We start from the raw sequence: 17,686 nt of genomic DNA, 5'->3' as shown, positions 1-17,686 counted from the left end.
GAAACTTCTTCAAAGGACATCCCTTGGGCACTACATAATCTTTTCTCTTAAAGGAATTACCTTCAGGCTAAAAAACAGATTAGGCCTTGAGAATACAGAGAAGAATACAGAGATCTAGAACAAACGTAAAACTGGAAAAATCAACTGATGCCAAGGGAAAAAAAAAAAAAAAAACAAATAATGAGAAACCTGTACATGTAACACGCCTGATGGAGGATTGAAAGCAGCGGACAGGATACTCACTATACATCAGACAACACAGAAGACATCAGGTAGAGTCGAACCACAGAGATAAAAGTGTTAAAAAATAAAATAAAGTAAAACAGAGTACCTGGTGAAAAGAGTGGTAGCAGACTGGATGCAAAGTCCAGAAGCTGGCAGAAGCATAGAATCCAATTAGTGACCTTGAAGACAAATACTGGTAAATAAGTAAGAGAGAAGGAAGAATGGTGGAAAATGAAAATTAGCTTATGGAAATCATTGACTCCAGGGAATAGAAACTGGTGCTTATTTTAGGAGACCTAGGGACAAGAAAAAAATGAGGGTTGGACAATTTTTTAAGAAATCAAAGCTGAAAATTACCCTTATCTGGGAACAGAAACAAAGATAAGATTAAAAGGCACTGAGTAGTTTACCTACTTAGGAGCAAGTCAGCTCCCTCTCCAGCTCCACCCCCTGATTGTGAACTCTCCGTCTTTCTGTCAAATATTTGCACGTGCATCATTTGACAAAAGCCAAAAACAAAACCAGTGTGAAAGGACTGACTGGGGCCAGAAGATTGTGTATTTAATTTGGACCTAGGTCCCTAAGGAATGCAGCCAGGTACAGAGTAGCTCCTACCATCCTAAAATGCCAGACCTTTGCTCTGAGCTTCCTTGCTCATTCTCCTGTTGTCTTCCTGTATCTCCTTACCAACCTGTAGCATCCGGTATCTGTCCCCCTATAATTGCCCTAGTTGACACATTGTTCCCTTCTCCTGGCTCCTTTAGAACATGCCCATTTTCCACAAGAGGCACTGTTTTCTTATCGCAAGAAACTATTTGGGGGATGGTCATGAGAGGGTGAAGGCAGGCCTGTGCTGCTGCATCTCCATTCAGTTCTCCAGAGGGCAGCTGAACCACCATGTGGGAGTGCTCAAGCTTCTTTGACATTCAATCCTCTTCACTGTGTCCTTTTGGAGATACACATTGTCATCCTGATACAGGCATAAATGACTTTCATCTGGCTTCACTTGGGCTATGGTTTTCTTCCAAATGCTCAACGCTTGCTCCTGTTGACTCCAAGTAAATGGGTACATCCTGGACCTAAGGGTCTAGGGTGTAGAGTCTGTCTTTGGTGCTTAGTCAATTATGAAGCTTGGGATCCCATTTTGTCATGATTTCTGGAGACGCTCAAGGTACTTGTGCCCTTGCTGTTGAATACTCCAGACATGTCTTTGGTGTGCTTGTGGGTGTTCCCTTTGAGCTTTCCTTGGGTGGCCCTTTTCCTGGTCAGAAGCGACCTGATTGACTGGGAGGACCATAGCCATGTACAGGCTATGGAGTTCTTCCCGTCATGCTTTGTTTGGGGCCTCAACTTTCTTGGCCTTTTGTAGGTAGGATAAAATGGTGGATTCCTGCCTTTTTTTTTGAGTCCAGAGGGCTGGTGCTTACATTCACGACCGAAGACTATGAATCCGGCCATAGAGAAGGTGACACATACTCATTTACCAAGCTGCTTTAGTGAGAGACCCAGGTGGCTCCAGCAGTTTGCGAGGCTTGGGATCCTCTTGGCCCACTTATGATTACTCCAGCCAAGTGTAGTGATCAGGCATGGTTTTGGAAAAAGTGGTTGCTGTAACCTCAAAGCTTTGTGATATCACAGAAGCTGGCTTCACTGATGTCACTATCTCCTGACCATTGAATCCTATGGCTTTAAGTAGAATGCCCCTGGAAGGACAGAAAAAGAGCCCTCTGAGTCTGATCAAGACTCCAGGTCGTCTTGTGTGTTAATTTCCCACTACCCCTTTCTAGACAAAGAGAAAAAGGAAATGACGTTCAGTATGCCATCCTTTAGGGCAACATTTCTCCAGAGAAAGCAAGTTGTTCCTATTTCCACTGAAAATATAGAGGGTATCATTAGCTCTCTTTGAGGTTTGTCTTCCTGTGGGTGAGAAAGTCCTTTCTCAGCATCTTTTCCTTATGGGTCAGTCATGTCTAAGGGATGGAAATTTCATTATCTAGCAGAAATGTTATGACATGGATGTATTGTGCTGTCTGTGTCCTCATCTCCTAGTGTTCAATTCACTAGTAATAAGGGATTAGGGCTCTGTCTACCTTGTTTTAACTTAAACACATTTGGGAAGTCTTCAAGCAAGTGACATTCTGCATAATAGCTTATCCTTATGGAAGATCCCTGGACAGCATTCCTTGTCATCATGAGTTAACACTACCTGATGTGGTAATGGGCATAGCCATGTTAACCAAGTATCTTCAATCAAAGGAAAGGACGTCCTATATCGATGCCCTGCAATGCCCACTTGTGCAGAACAATGGATTGAGCTGCAATGCCCTTGAAAATGGTAGTGAATAAAGAAGGTGTGGTCCATCTTGGCAACAGAGTATTCCTCAGGGGGTATGAACCCCTGGTACTTGCATTGACATGAATGCCAGAGGACTGGATTATGCAAAACAAAAAAGGCAAGCCGACAAAGGGAAATATCATATATTTTCCTTCCTATGTGCCCCAGGAAGAATACCATGGAAGGAAAGAAGTGAAAACTGAAGGAGAAGAAGTCACAGAAAGAGAGAAACCAGGAGTGACTCCTGACTCTGAGAACCAAGCTGAGGGTTGCATAAAAGAGGGACATGCAGGGAATTAGGGAACTGGCTAATGGGTGTTGAGGTGTTGTGCACATATCACAATGAACACTAGGTCGTATATGGAACTAAAACATCCGTGAATACTCTGTCAAAAACGTATGATGGTAGATAGGCCTTCTATTTCAACATAACAAGAAATTAAAATAAAAACAAACTGGTCTTTTCTAAAGCAGGTGAAGACAGAGAAAAGGAAAGAATTGTATTTTTATTATCTTTCCTTATTGAAATGTCATGGAATTTGTTTCCTAAAATGTCCTTATCTGAATTAGGTCTTTATACTTGTAAAGTAGGGTCTACCCGCCTCCTCCATTTCTGGAATCGATGGGAAGAAAATACATTTCCTTTATTAAATGACTAAAAGAGTTGACCAGGAAAATGATTTGGACCTGGCCTTCTGTCTTTTGGGAGGTGTTTAATTACTGCTTCAAACACCTTGGTCTTGACTAGAGACCTCGATTTTGTAGGTTTTATACCTAAACGAGGGAATTGATATGTTTCTTAGAATTTATCCTATTTTTGGATTTGCTGGCATAATTGTGTAAAGGTGTCTTTTAAGAAATTTTATTTCCTATCTATAAATTGTCATGTGTTCTCATACTTTCAGCTGTATGCTTGTCTCCCAGTTTTATCCAGGTATTGCCTCCTCCAGTTTTTTAAAGTTTTCTAAACTGACGTGTGAGTTCTCCTGAATTTTTCCTATTAGTTTGTTTATATTTCTTTTATTTTGATGATCATATGCATTATTTCAATTCTCCTGCTAACTTTTATTCTTATAACTCTTAAGATTTCTGTTAACTTTTACTTCTGTTAACTGTTAATTTTCTGTTAATTTTTTTTAGCTTATTTGTGTCTTGAAGCCATAAAATCTCTCTTTCTGCCAAAAGTACAGTTTGGTTCTCCTTGCCAGTTGCATAACTTAGGACTTCCTAATTCCTTCACTTTATATTAGAAGGTATCTTTGTGTGTATCTCTATACTTGAAGGAAATCTCTTATGGGCGACATAAGGTCAAGCTTATTTAGTTTCCGTTCTTTTCCTATTACATTTTTTTTTCCTTTTTAAAAATATTTTTGTCCAGTCCAACAGTCTGTTTATAGTGATAGGAGAATTTTTGCCTGAATACTTGAAGTAATTATTGATAGGTTAGGAGTTATCTTTCTCATTTTGGTTGATTTCTAACTTGGAATCTTAATGTAACTTTCCACATTATGATATTTTCTTTGGGGTTTGCATCCTTTAGTGTGATTCCTCACTTCCTCCCCATCTTTCGTGTGTCTCGTGTGTGTGTGTGTGTGTGTGTGTGTGTGTGTGTGTGTTTCATATAACACTTATAATGAAATTTCTAGAGATAAGAAATTGGTCTTTTATGGATAGCAATTCAATTTGATATGACTTGAAAACTCACATTCCATTACTCAGCCACATTTCCTACAAAGAATGTCTCATTTAGTCCTCTTTTATAAATACATATTCTCACTAACTGGTCTTCAAACATACAAAGAAAAAAATTGTCTGACTGGTTAGAGGCTTATTGTTTGTCCCTTTTTCCTATTCTTTTTCACATGTTCCTTGACTACCATGAGAGAGTGAAATTGTGTGTTATTTCTCTTTCTGACAAGGATAGATGTGACGTAGCCCAGTGCTCTCCACAATTCTGCCATATGAGACAAGGGGCAAGAATTTATTCTTGTATGGCTGGGTAGGAGTTTGCAGAGGACAGTGAGATGGTAGTAGTGGCTGGGAACTCAAGCTTTTCTTCATGCTTGAAAAAAACTGGGAGATTACCACATCAAGAGCAACATGGCAGTAAATGACCTGAAGGCAACAAACAAAACCCCACAGCAAAAGAGAAAAGAAGTAGCAGAGACTATTGGTGAAGTTGAAGACATGGATTTGGGAAGACATGGGCAGTTGGTGCTTCAGAAAAAAGTGAGCCAATGTGAAAGAAAATGTCACAGGAGACAGGAGCACACTGAGAAGTCACAAGGAGCATGTTTCCTGAAACCATTGGCTGTGATCATCAAAGGGTCTGAATGGCATGAGTTCTTGCCAACAATGAGTCTTGAAGTTTTAAGATCAGCAGACTTGCAGACATAGACTCGAGAGAACACTGAGTTTCTCCTGGATAAAACACCAACAAGCAACCAGGTGAAGACAGCCTAGAAACCATAATCAAAGACAGTACAAGGAGACACAGTGGGAAGATAGTGGCTTCTGGCAGTGCATCCGTGATAGGCAATGTGCATGGAGATGACTTTATGGTGGCAAAATAAATTTGGGGCTTTTGCACGAGCAATATCAAGACTGACCTACTGTCCAAAGATAGGGTGATGAGGACGTTAGCTGCCTAACCTGCAAACACAGAGTCTTAACTGTGGAACTCTGGGGGGACAGCCTCCCTCAGTCCATGTTGCTTAGTCCCAGGAGAACAGAGTCTCCTGTAGGAAACTAGAAAAAATCCCTGCCCACATGCTCTTTCCTGACCACAGCATTCTGCAGCCATACGTTCTGATGAGTTGGTTCAACATCTTCTTTCACAGGTACACCAGAGCCCACCACGCTAAACTTCACCCTATTTTGCTCAGGCATGAGAGCCTCTGAAGAAGACTGCCATCAAGGACAGGGGACAGCCACACACAACAGCCGAGGGCATGCATACCACACACCCGCAAGACTGCCTCAAGGGCCAGTCTTGAGCAATCTATGACCCATTCTTCCAAAAGAAATTACCCTCAGTGTAGAAAATAGAATGGATTTTTCGAATTCAGAGAAGAAGTCAGAGACCTAGATTCAGTGCATCAATTGATGCCGAGGAAAAAGGACAAGAAATGATCTTGGCCAGACAATCAGAGTGAAACCTCTACATATAACATGCCCAATGGAGGATTGAAAGCAGCAGCCAGGATACTCCCTGTACATCAGAAAACACAGAAGATATCAGGGAGTCTCGAATCACAGAGATAAAACTGATAAAAATAAAAGAAAATAAAGAGTTCCTGATGAGAAGATTGGTAACAGACTGGATGCAAAGTCCAGCAGTCTGGTAGAATCAGAGAATCCAATGAGTAACCTGGAAGAAAAAGACTAGAAAATAAGGAAGCAAACCCAAAGAGAGAAGAAAGAATAATGGACCATGACAATGAGCTTAGGGAAATCATTGACTCCAAGTAATAGCAAGAGGTGCTTATGTGAGGAGACCAAGGAGAGAAAGAAAAAAGAGGGCCAAACTTTTTTTTTGTGAAATCAGAGCTGAAAATGTCCCTCATCTTGGAGCAAAAATGGTGAACCGTATTTGGAGATAGGGAGGATTCCAATCGCCATCAACAGAAAAAGGGCAACACAAGATATAGTGCCAAACCCCTTCAAAAGTTCGCAATGAATGTATTCTCTTTAAGAAAATATCCATGGGAGAGAAATGTCTTCATAGTCAAGTCACTGACTTCAAGTTGACAAGCAATACCAGCTCTTGAAGCAGTTCAGATAGAGCAAGCAACACCAGCCCAATCAAAAATCCGTATCCCATGCATTTCTGAACAGTGAGAGAGCCGTGGTTCTTTTCTAGAAGTAGGAGGTATTAGGAAGACAAAGTTTGGGTCCCAGGATGTGTCCATCAGTTCAAAGGCAGCCTTTAGCTCAACTCATGACCCCGGGATCATGGCATCAACAATGGTCTCAGATTCCCTGCTCTGGGAAAAGTCTGCTTCTCCCTCTCCAGCTCCATCCCCTGACTGTTATCTCTGTCTCTCTGTCGAAAGTGCATGTGAATCATTTGCCAAAAAAACAAACACAAAAAGAGTTTACAAGGATTTACTGGGCCAGAGGATGGTTTATTTTATTATTATTATTATTTTTTTTTTTTTGGACCTAGGTCCCTATAGAATTCAGCCAGGTACAGAGTACCACCAACCATCCTAAAATGCCAGACCTTCGCTATGTGATCCCTTATTAATTCTCTTGTTCTTTTTCTTCCTGTATCTCCTCACCAACCTGTACCATCAGCTGTCTGTCCCGCTGTAATGGCCCTTTGTTGTCACATTGTTCCAACCTGTCTTGGTTTTATTAGAACATGCCTGTCTTCCGCAAGAAGCATTGTTTGGTTATCAAATAAAACCATTTCAGAGATGGTCATGAGAGTGCTAAGGCAGGTTTGTGCTACCACATCTCCATTCAGTTCCCCAGAGGGTAGTTGCACCACCCTGTGGGAATGCTCAAGGTTCCTTGAGATTCGAATCATGTTCAATGATGACTTTTGGAGATACATGTTGACATCCTAAAACGGGCATGAAAGTCTTTCAGATGGCTTCACTTGGGCTATGGGCTTTTTGCAACATGATCCATGCTTACTCATGTCGACTCCAAGTACATGCGTCTGTTCTGTGCCTCACGTTCTAGGTTGTAAAGTCTGCCTTTGGTGCTTGGTCAGTTTTGAAGATTGAGAGACTCTTTTGGCATGATTTGTTGAGACGTTAAAGTACTAGAGTCCTTGCTTTTGAAGACCCCAGATATGTCTTTGGAATGGTTTTGGGTGTTCCCTTTGAGATTTCCGTGGGTGGCCCTTTTCTTGGTCAGAAGCACCCTTATTGGCTGGGAGGACCATACGTATGTGTGGTGCGTGGTGTTCCTCCCCTGACGCTTTGTTTGAGGCCTGGTTCTTTCTTGGCCTTTTGTGGGTAGGATGGAATGTTGGGTTCTTGCCTTTATCCAGAGCCTAGATGGATGGTGCTGACAGGCATGACCAAAGATTACATATTTGGCAAAAGATAATGTGACACCAACTTGCTTTGCAAACTGCCTTGGATGAGATACCCAGGCGGCTCCAGCAGTTGGGGAGGGCATGGGATCCTCTTGGCCAACCCATGACTACTCCTGCCAAGTGTAGTGTTCAGGCATGGCTATGACCTCAAAACTTTGTGACATCATAAAAGCTGGCTTCACTGAAGCACCATTCTCTTTCTCATGACCTATGCATCCTATGACTTTGGGAGACACCCCTGGAAGGACAGAAAAAGAGCTCTCTAAGACTGATCAAGAACTCAGGTTGTCTTGTGTTAATTTCAAACTTCCCCTTTCTAGACAAAGATAAAAGAAAATGACAATCAGTATACCATCATTTGGGACAACATTTATACAGAGATGGCAAGGTTTCCCTATTTCCACTGCAATTTCTACAGATCTCAGTAAACAATGAGGCCTCTTGGATATCATCAGATCTCTGTGGTGTTTGTCATCCTGTGGAGAGAGAGTCCTTTCTCATTGTATTTTCATTATGGGTCAGTGGGGATTAAGGTATGAAAAGTCCGTTTTCAAGGAAAGATGTTAGGGCATGGATGTATTGTGCTTTCTGTGTCCTCATCTCCTACTGTTCTGAAACACCTGTCATTAGGGTTAGGGCTCTGTCTACTTGATTTTACCTTAAACACCTTTGCAAAGGCTTCAAGGAGAGTGATATTCTACATGAGAGCTAATGCTGAAGGAAGAGCCCTACACAGCACCCCTTGTCCTCATTAGGTAACTTGACCTGCTGTGGTAATGGATATAGATATTTTGATCAAGTCCTTTCAATAAGAGGAAAAGGAATGACCTATATCGATGGTCTGCCATGCCCACTGGAGCAGAACTGTGGATTGACTGGCAATACCCTTGCAAAGACTAGAGGATAAAGAAAGTGTGGTTAATATTGCAGCAGCGTATTCCTCAGTCATCAGGGAGGATGAATCCCTGGTACTCGCATTGACAGGAATGACACAGAAAAGGGTGATTCAAAATGAAAAAGGCAAGCAGACAAAGGGCAATATCATATGGCTTCCCCTGTGTGTGCCTCATGAGGAATACCTTGGCCCTGAGTAAAGGAAGGGGAATACCTTGCCTCTTAAAAGAAAGGGAACACTGAAGGGGAAGAAATTAGAGAAGGAGGCAAATGGATATCACTCCTGAGTGACTCAGCACTCTTTGAAACAAACTTAGGGTTACAGAAAAGAGAGACATGAAGGGGATGAGGGAACTGGTTAATGGGTTTTGAGAACTTGTGGCATATATTAAGATGGGCACTAGGTCGTATATAGAGCTAAAGTATCAGTGAATGCTCTGTCAAAAACAAATGATGGATGATAGGCTGGCTTCCTCTACATATCAAAATTTAAAATAAATACACACTGGTTCTTGCAAAACCAGATGAAGACAGAGATGAGGACAGAATTATTTATTATCTTTATTTATTAAAATGGCATGGAATTTGTTTCCTATAATGTCCTTATCTGAATTAGGTCCTTATTCTTGTACATCAGAATTTGCCCGCCTCCTCCATTTCTGGAATCGATGAGAAGAAACGACATTGACTTTATTAAATATCTAGAAATGTTGACCAGGAAAATGATTTGGACCTGGCCTTCTGTGTATTGGGAGTTGTTTGATTGCTGCTTCAAACGCTTTGTCACTAGTAGAGAGCTCAGATTTTGTAGGTTTCCTGACCTAATCTTGGAATTTGATATGTGTCTTGGAATAAATCCTTTTCTCTCAGTTCTTGGATTTGCTGGCATAATTCTGTATAGAAGTCTTTTAGATTTTTTTTCCCTTTCTATCAGTTGTCATGTGGTCTCATTCTTTCAGCTGTATGCTTGTCTCCCAGTTTTTTCCACGTAATGGCTCCTCCAGTTTGTTAAAGTTTTCTAAACTGACCTGTGAGTTCTCCTGATTTTTTCGTATTGGTTTGTTTGTATTTCTTTTTTTTTTAATTTTTTATTTTTTATAAACATATATTTTTATCCCCAGGGGTACAGGTCTGTGAATCACCAGGTTTACACACTTCACATCACTCACCAAAGAACATACCCTCCCCAATGTCCATAATCCCACCCTCTTCTCCCAAACCCCCTCCCCACCAGCAACCCTCAGTTTGTTTTGTGAGATTAAGAGTCACTTATGGTTTGTCTCCCTAGTTTGTTTGTATTTCTTTTATTTCGATGATCATATGCGTTATTTTTTTTTTTCCTGTTAACTTAGAGTTTGATTCTTCTTTTTTAGTTTCTTATGGTCTCATGTTAGGTTCCTCTTTTTCAGTGTTTTGAATTTTTGGAAGTACAATCATTGAATTCTATATTCTTTCTCCATAAAATATTTTGGCATCATCTTATAAGTTTCTTGAATTTTCTTTGTTCAAGGTACTTTCTGATTTTCCTTTTGATTTTCTTTCTTTGATTCATTGCTAGTTCTTGAGTGTGTACTGTTTTCCACCTATTAGTGTCTGTCTGTGTTACCCATTCATAAGTGATTTTTTTTCTTTTATCTTACCTTTGTGTTCATAAGTTTATAAAATAGTAATTGAAATGTCTTCTATTAATGATGACTAGAGTTGGACTCCTGCACAGTATCTGTGATAGACAATGTAAGGTATGATTTTGGAAAGAAGTTCTCTTATGGTCCTCAGGGACTCAATCTTATGCATGTTTCCCCAAAGTTCAGTTGGTCTAGAGAGCCGATGATGACGTCTTTTATTCCTTAGCATCTTCCATTTGGATGATCTGTCCTGTGCTGTAAGTGGATATCATAGTCCCCAACAATATTGGATTGTGGTCCTAATCTCCATTCCATTCTGATAATATGCTTCCAACATTTAGATACAGCCAGGTAGGTGGTTTATACATTGCAATTCATCCACATTTCTGATGTTTTGATGCTCCATCAAGACAAAACACCTTCCCGTAATTTTTGTCTCTCAAAGCTATAAAATCTATCTGCCATAGGTACAATTAATTTGGCTCTCTTCTCATTGCCAATAGCATAATCTTTTTCTTCCCAAATCCTTCATTTTCAATCTATATGTATCTTTATAGTGGAAGGTAATTTGCTATGGTTAACATAAGGTTGAGCTCACTTTGTTTTTGTTATTTCTTGTGAACTTCTTGGCCTTTTTTTTTTTTCTTCTAAATTTTCATTCAATCCAACAATGCTTTTGTAGTGATAGGAGACTTTAGTCCTGTATATCTGAACTACTTATTGATAATGAAGGAGTTATATTTCCCATTTTGTTTGGTTTGTGACTTAGATTCTCTGTTCCTTTCCCCTTTATGGTATTTTCTTTGAGGCTTGCTTCCTTTAGTGTGATTCATCACTTCCTCCCCATCTGTTTGTGTCTTATCTCTCTGTGTGTGTGAGTGTGTGTGTGTGTGTGTGTGTGTGTGTTGTCAGTGTGCATTTCACATAACACTTATTTTTTGTTAATTTCTTTTTTTTCTTTATTTTATTCATTGTTTTTGCATCACACCCAGTGATCTATGCAATCCATGCCCTCTCCCATTCCCACCAGCTGGTTCTCCCAACCTCCAAACCACCGCCTCTTTAAACCCTCAGATTGTTTTTCAGATTCTATAGTCTCTCATGATTCTCTATACCCCTTCTAATTTTCCTCAACTTCCTTCTCCTTTTGATTACCCCTTGTCCTCCATGTTATTTGTTATGCTCCACAAGTAAATGAAACCGTATGATAATTGACTCTCTCTGCTTGATTTATTTCACTCAGCATAATCTCTTCGAGTCCCTTCCATTTTGCTACAAAAGTTGGGTATTCATCCTTACTGATGGAGGCATAATACTCCATAGTCTATATCGACCACATCTTCCTTATCCATTCGTCCATTGAAAGGCATCTTGGTTTATTCCACAGTATGACAACCATGAACATTGCTGCTATAAACAGTGAATACAGATGGCCCTTCTTTTTACTATATCTGTAGCATTGATGTAAATACCCACTAGTGCAATTGGAAGGTCATAGGGAAGCTCTATTTTTAATTTCTTGAGGAACCTCCAACTGTTTTCCAAAGTGGCTTCACCAACTTGCATTCCCACCAACAGTGTAAGAGGACTCCCCTTTCTCCACATCCTCTCCCACACATGTTGTTTCCTGTCTTGCTAATTTTGGCCTATCTAAATGGTGTGGTGGTATCTCAATGTGGTTTTCATTTGAATCTCCCTGATGGATAGTGATGATAAACATTTTTTTCATGTGTCTGGTAGCCATTTGTATGTCTTAGAGAAGAGTTTGTTCATATATTCTGCCCATCTTTTGATATTATTGTCTGTTTTGTGTGTGTTCAGTTTGAGGAGTTCATTATAGATCCTGGATATCAACCTTTGGTCTGTACTGTCATTTGCAAATATCTTCTCCCATTCCGTGAATTGCCTCTTTGTTTTGTTCACTGTTTCCTTTGCTGTGCAGTAGCTTTTGATTTTGATAAAGCCCAAATTTCATTTTTTCTTTTTTTTTTTTTCCTTGCAGCCATATATAGAAAGATGTTGCTGTGGCTGATATCAAAGAAATCTCTGCCTATCTTCTCCTCTAAGATTCTGATGGATACCTGTCTCATGCTGAAGTCTTTATCAATTTTGAGTTATGTTGGTGTAGGGTGTAAGACAATGGTCGAGTTTCATTCTTCTACATATAGCTGTCCAGTGTACCCATCACTACTTATTGAAGAGACTGTCTTTCTTCCACTGATATTTTTTTCCTGATTTGCCGAAGATTATTTGTCCATAGAGTTGAGGGTCCATATCTGGGCTCTCTACTCTGTTCCACTGGTCTACGTGTCACTTTTTAAGCCAGTACCATGCTGTCTTGGTGATCACAGCTTTGTAGTAAAGCTTGGAATCAGGTAATGCGATACTCTAAGTTATATGTTTGTTTTTCAAGATTTCATTAGCAATTCAGCTTCTCTTCTGATTCCATATAAATTTTAGGATTATTTGCTCCAGGTCTTTGAAAAATACCTGTAGAGTTTTGATGGGAATGGCATTAAAAGGATAGATTGTTAGAGGCAGTATAGACATTTTCACAATGTTTATTATTCGGATCCAAGAGCATGGAATGGTTTTCCTTGTTTTAGTGTCTTCTTCCATTTCTTACACGAATAAGAAATTTGAAGAGTTTTGATCAGGAACGGATGCTGGATTTTGTCCAATGCTTTTTCTGCATCAATTGAGAGGATCATGTGGTTCTTCTCTCCTCTCATATTGATTTGTTCTATCACATTGATTGATTTGCAAATGAATCATCCTTGTTGCCCACCGATGAATCCACCTGCTAATGGTGGATTTTTTTTAATGTGCTGTTGGATTCTGTTCTAGGAGAATCTTAGCATCCATATTCATCAGGGATATTGGTCTAAAATTCTCTTTTCTGATAGGGTCCTTGCCTGGTTAAAGGATCAGGGTAATGCTGGATTCATAGAAAGAGTCTGGAAGTTTTTCTTCTGGTTCAATTTTTGAAACAGCTTCACAAGTATAGGTGTTATTTCTTCTTTGAAAGTTTGGTAGAATTCCCCAGGGAATCCCTCAGGTACTAGGCTCTCGTTTGGGGAGGTTTTTGATCACTGCTTAAATCTAGTTACTAGATATCATTCTATTCATGTTGTTAATTTCTTCCTGGTTCAATTTTGGGCATTTAAAATTTTCCTGGAATGCATCTATTTCATCAAGATTGCTTAGCTTATTGCCATATAACTATTGATAATAACTTCTGATAATTGTTTCCTTGGTGTTAGTTGCTATCTCTCCCTTTTTATTCATAATTTTATTAATTTTAGCTTTATTTCTTTCCTTAAGATTAGTGTGGCCAATTGTTTGTCGATCTTATTGATTCTTTCAAAAAACCAACTTTAGTTTCATCGATACGTTCTACTGTATCACTGGTTTCTACCTCATTGATCTCAGCTCTAATCTTGATTATTTTTCTTCTTATGTAGAGTTGGTTTGATTTGTTGTTGGTTCTCCAGTTCATTAAGGTGTAGAGACAGCTGGTGTATTCTGAATTTTTACATATTTTTTGAGGGAAGCTTGGATGGATATGTATTTCTCTATTACAACTATCTTTGCTGTATCCCATAGGTTTTGGACCAAAATGTCTTCATTCTCATTGTTTTCCCTGAATTGTATGAGTTCTTCTTTGATCTCCTGGTTGATTCAAGATTTCTATGTTTTTAAAAATTTTTACAGTAATTAATTCATTAGTTTTATTAATATATAACTTATTTTTATCCCCAGTGATGCAGGTGTGTGAATCGCCAAGTTTACAAAATTCACAGGAATAATCATAGCATATACACTCTCCGAAGTCCATATCTTCACCATCCTCTCCTGTCCCCCCTCACCCCAGCAACCCTCAGTCTAGTTTTTGAGATTGAGTCCTTTATTGTTTGTCTCCCCCCCAATTCTATGTTCTTACATTTGTTCTTTTCCTACTCCCCAAACTCCCCACATTGCATCTCCACTTCCTCATATGAAGGAGATCATATGATAGTTATCTTTTTTCTATTGGCTTATTTTATTAAGCATAATACCCTCTAGTTCCATTCACGTCATTGCAAATGGCAAGATTTCTTTTGTTTTGATGGTTGCAGAGTATTACATTGTTCTTTGTGTGTTGAGTTTTCCAAGCTCTTTATACATATTGGATACTAGCCCTTTATTGGATATGTCATTTGCAATATCTTCTCCCAGTCTGTCAGTTGTCTTTTGGTCTTGCTCACTGTTTCCTTTTGATCTTGATGAAATCACAATAGTTCATTTGTTTCCTTGCTTCTGTTGACTTTGGTGATGTTCTTAGAAAGATGTTGCTGCGGTTGAGGTCAAAGAGGATGCTGCCTCTGTTCTCCTCAAGAATTTTGATGAAATCCTTTCTCACATTGAGGTCTTTCATCCATTGGGAGTCTATTTTTGTGTGTGGTGATCCAAGCATTCTTAACCAAGGAGCTCTTTAGCTTCCAGGTGTTTGAGTTCCTTAGGAACTTTTTCATGTGATTGATCTCCAGTTTCTAAGCATTGTGATCTGAGAACATGCAGGGAATATTCTCATTCCTTTGGTATAGGTTGAGTCCTGATTTGTGAGCCAGTATGTGGTCTATTCTTGTGAATGTTCTATGTGCACTTGAGAAAATGAGTATTCTGTGGTTTTAGGGTGGAATATTCTGTATATATCTATGAGGTCCATGTGGTCCATTGTGTCATTTAATGCTTTCTTTGTGGATTTTCTGCTTGGATGATGTTAGGCAGGTTACGATCTCCTACAATAATGTATTCATGTCAATATGACTCTTTATCTTGACTAACAGTTTCTTATGTAATTGGCTGCTTCTATATAGGGGGCATAGATATTTACAATTGTTAGATCGTCTTGGTGGATAGTGAGTGAGATCCATGTGCACTTGAGAGAATGAATGTTCTGTTGTTTTAGGGACGAATGTTCTGTAGGTATTTATGAGGTCCACCTGGTCCAATGTGTCAGTAAATGCTATTATTTCTTTATGGATTTTCTTCTTGGATGATCTGTCTATTTATAAAAGAGGTGTGTTGAGATCTCCTATAATTAATGCATTCATATTAATATGACATTTTATATTGATTAACAGTTTTCATATGTAATTGGCTGCACCCATATTGGGGGCAGAGCTATTTAAAGTTGTTAGATCATCTTGGTTGATAGTCCCTTTAAGAATTATGTAATGTCCTTCTGTATCTCTGACTATAGTCGTTAGCTTAAAATCTAATTTATTGGATATGAGAATTGCTACGCCAGCGTTCTATTGAGTACATTGGCATGAAAGATGATTCTCCGTCTTTTCAATTTCAGTCTGGGTGTATCTTTAGGTTCAAAAGTCTCTCGTAGACAACGTATGGATGGATCTTGTCATTTTATCCAACCTGCAACCCTGTGCCATTTTTGGGGGGGGGCACATTTAGGCCTTTCACATTGAGAGTGATTATTGATAGATATGTTTTTATTGACATTGTGTGACCTTTGAAGTCTATATTTCTGTAAATTGTCTCTATATTTCTGTTCAATGCTATTCTTAGGTTTTTTCCTCTTTTATAGAAACCCCATTAATATTCATTCAGTGTCGGCTTGGTAGTTGCATTGTCTTTTAAGCCTTGCTGGTCTTGGAAACTCTTTATCTCTCCATCCATTTTGAATCTCAGTCTTGCTGGATAAAGTATTCCTGGCTGCATGTTCTTCTCATTTAGTGCCCTGAAGATATCTTTCCAGGCCTTTTTTGCTTGAGACGTATCTGTGGAGAGGTCTGACGTGACTCTGATGGGCTTTCCTCTGTAAGTAAGGAACCTCTATGTACTAGTGGCTTTCAAAAGATTATACCTTCGATTATGATTCTCAATTTGACTATCAGTTTTCTTGATGATTTGTTTTTGTTATCTATAATCTGGGAGGACACCGTTAGGCCTCTAGTACATGATTGCTGGTTCAATATGTGAGATTGGGAAATTTTTTATGAAGAACTTGTTTCACTAGATCTTTGAGACTTCTTTCTTTATCCTTCCCTTCAGGGATTTCGAAAATTCTGACGTTGGAACGTTTCATGGCATCATTTATTTCCCTCATTCTTTTTTATGGTTTCTAAGCTGTTTGTTCACCATAGTATTAAAAGTCCTAGCAACAGCAGTCAGACAACAAAGAGAAATAAAAGGTATCCAAATTGGAAATGAAGAATTCAAACTCTTTCTCTTTGCAGATAACATGATTCTTTATATGGAAAACCCAAGAGACTCCACCCCCAAACCACTAGATCTCATACAGCAATTCATCAACTTGGCAGAACACAAAGTCAATGTGAAGAAATCAGTGGTTTTCTTGTACACTAACAATGAAAATACAGAAAAAGAAATTAAAGTATCATTTCAATTTAGTATCGCACTAAGAACCATAAGGTACCTGGGAATAAACCTAACCAAAGAGGTAAAGGAATTGTACTCAAGGAACTACAGAACACTCATGAAAATAATTGAATAAGACACAGAAAGATGGAAGACCATTCCATGCTCTTGCATCAAAAGAATAAACAGTGTGAAATTGTCTATACTGCCTAGAGCAATGTATTCTTTTAATGCCATTCCAATCAAAATTCCTCTGGTGTTCTTCAAAGAGATGCAACAAATAATCCTAAATGTTGAATGGAATCATAAGAGACCGTGAATCGCTAAGGAAATGTTGAAAAATAAAAATAAAACTTGGGCATCACATTACTTGATTTCAAGCTTTACTACAAAGCTGTGATCACCAAGACAGAATGCTCCTGACATAAAAAATAGACACATAGACCAGTGGAATAGAAGAGATAGGCCAAATATGGACCCTCAACTCTATGGGCAAATAATCTTCGACAAACAGGAAAAAATATACAGTGGTAAAAATACAGTCTCTTCAATAAATGGTGATGGAACACTGGAAAGCTATATGTAGGAGAATGAACTCCACCATTTTCTTACACCATACACAAAGATAAACTCAAAATGGATAAAAGTCCTCAACGTGAGACAGGAATCCATCATTATCCTAGAGGAGAATATAGGAGGTATCTCTCTGATATGAGCCACAGGAACTTCTTTCAAGATATACATTGAGATATCAACTTACACCTGTTAGAATGGCCAAAATTAGCAAGACAGGAAACAACATGTGTTGGAGGGTATGTGAATAAGGGGGAACCCTCTTCCACTGTTGGTGGGAATGCAAGTAGGTGCAGCCTCTTTGGAGAACAGTGTGGAGTTTCCTCAAGAAATTAAAAATGGAACTTCCCTATGACTCTGCCATTGCACTCCTGGGTATTTACCCCAAAGATACAGATGTAGTGAAAAGAAGGGCTGTCTCTACCCCAAGGTTTATAGCAGCAATGGCGGGTCGCCAAACTTGGAAAGAACCAAGATGCCCTTCAACAGACAAATGGATAAGGAAGATGTGGTCCATATACACTATGGAGTATTAGGACTCCATCAGAGGGACGAATAGCCAACTTTTGTATCAACATGGATTTCACTGGAAGAGAT

The sequence above is a fragment of the Mustela nivalis genome (assembly GCF_964662115.1).
Source record: "Mustela nivalis genome assembly, chromosome: Y".
NCBI lineage: Eukaryota > Metazoa > Chordata > Mammalia > Carnivora > Mustelidae > Mustela > Mustela nivalis.
This window is presented reverse-complemented; position numbering follows the sequence as displayed.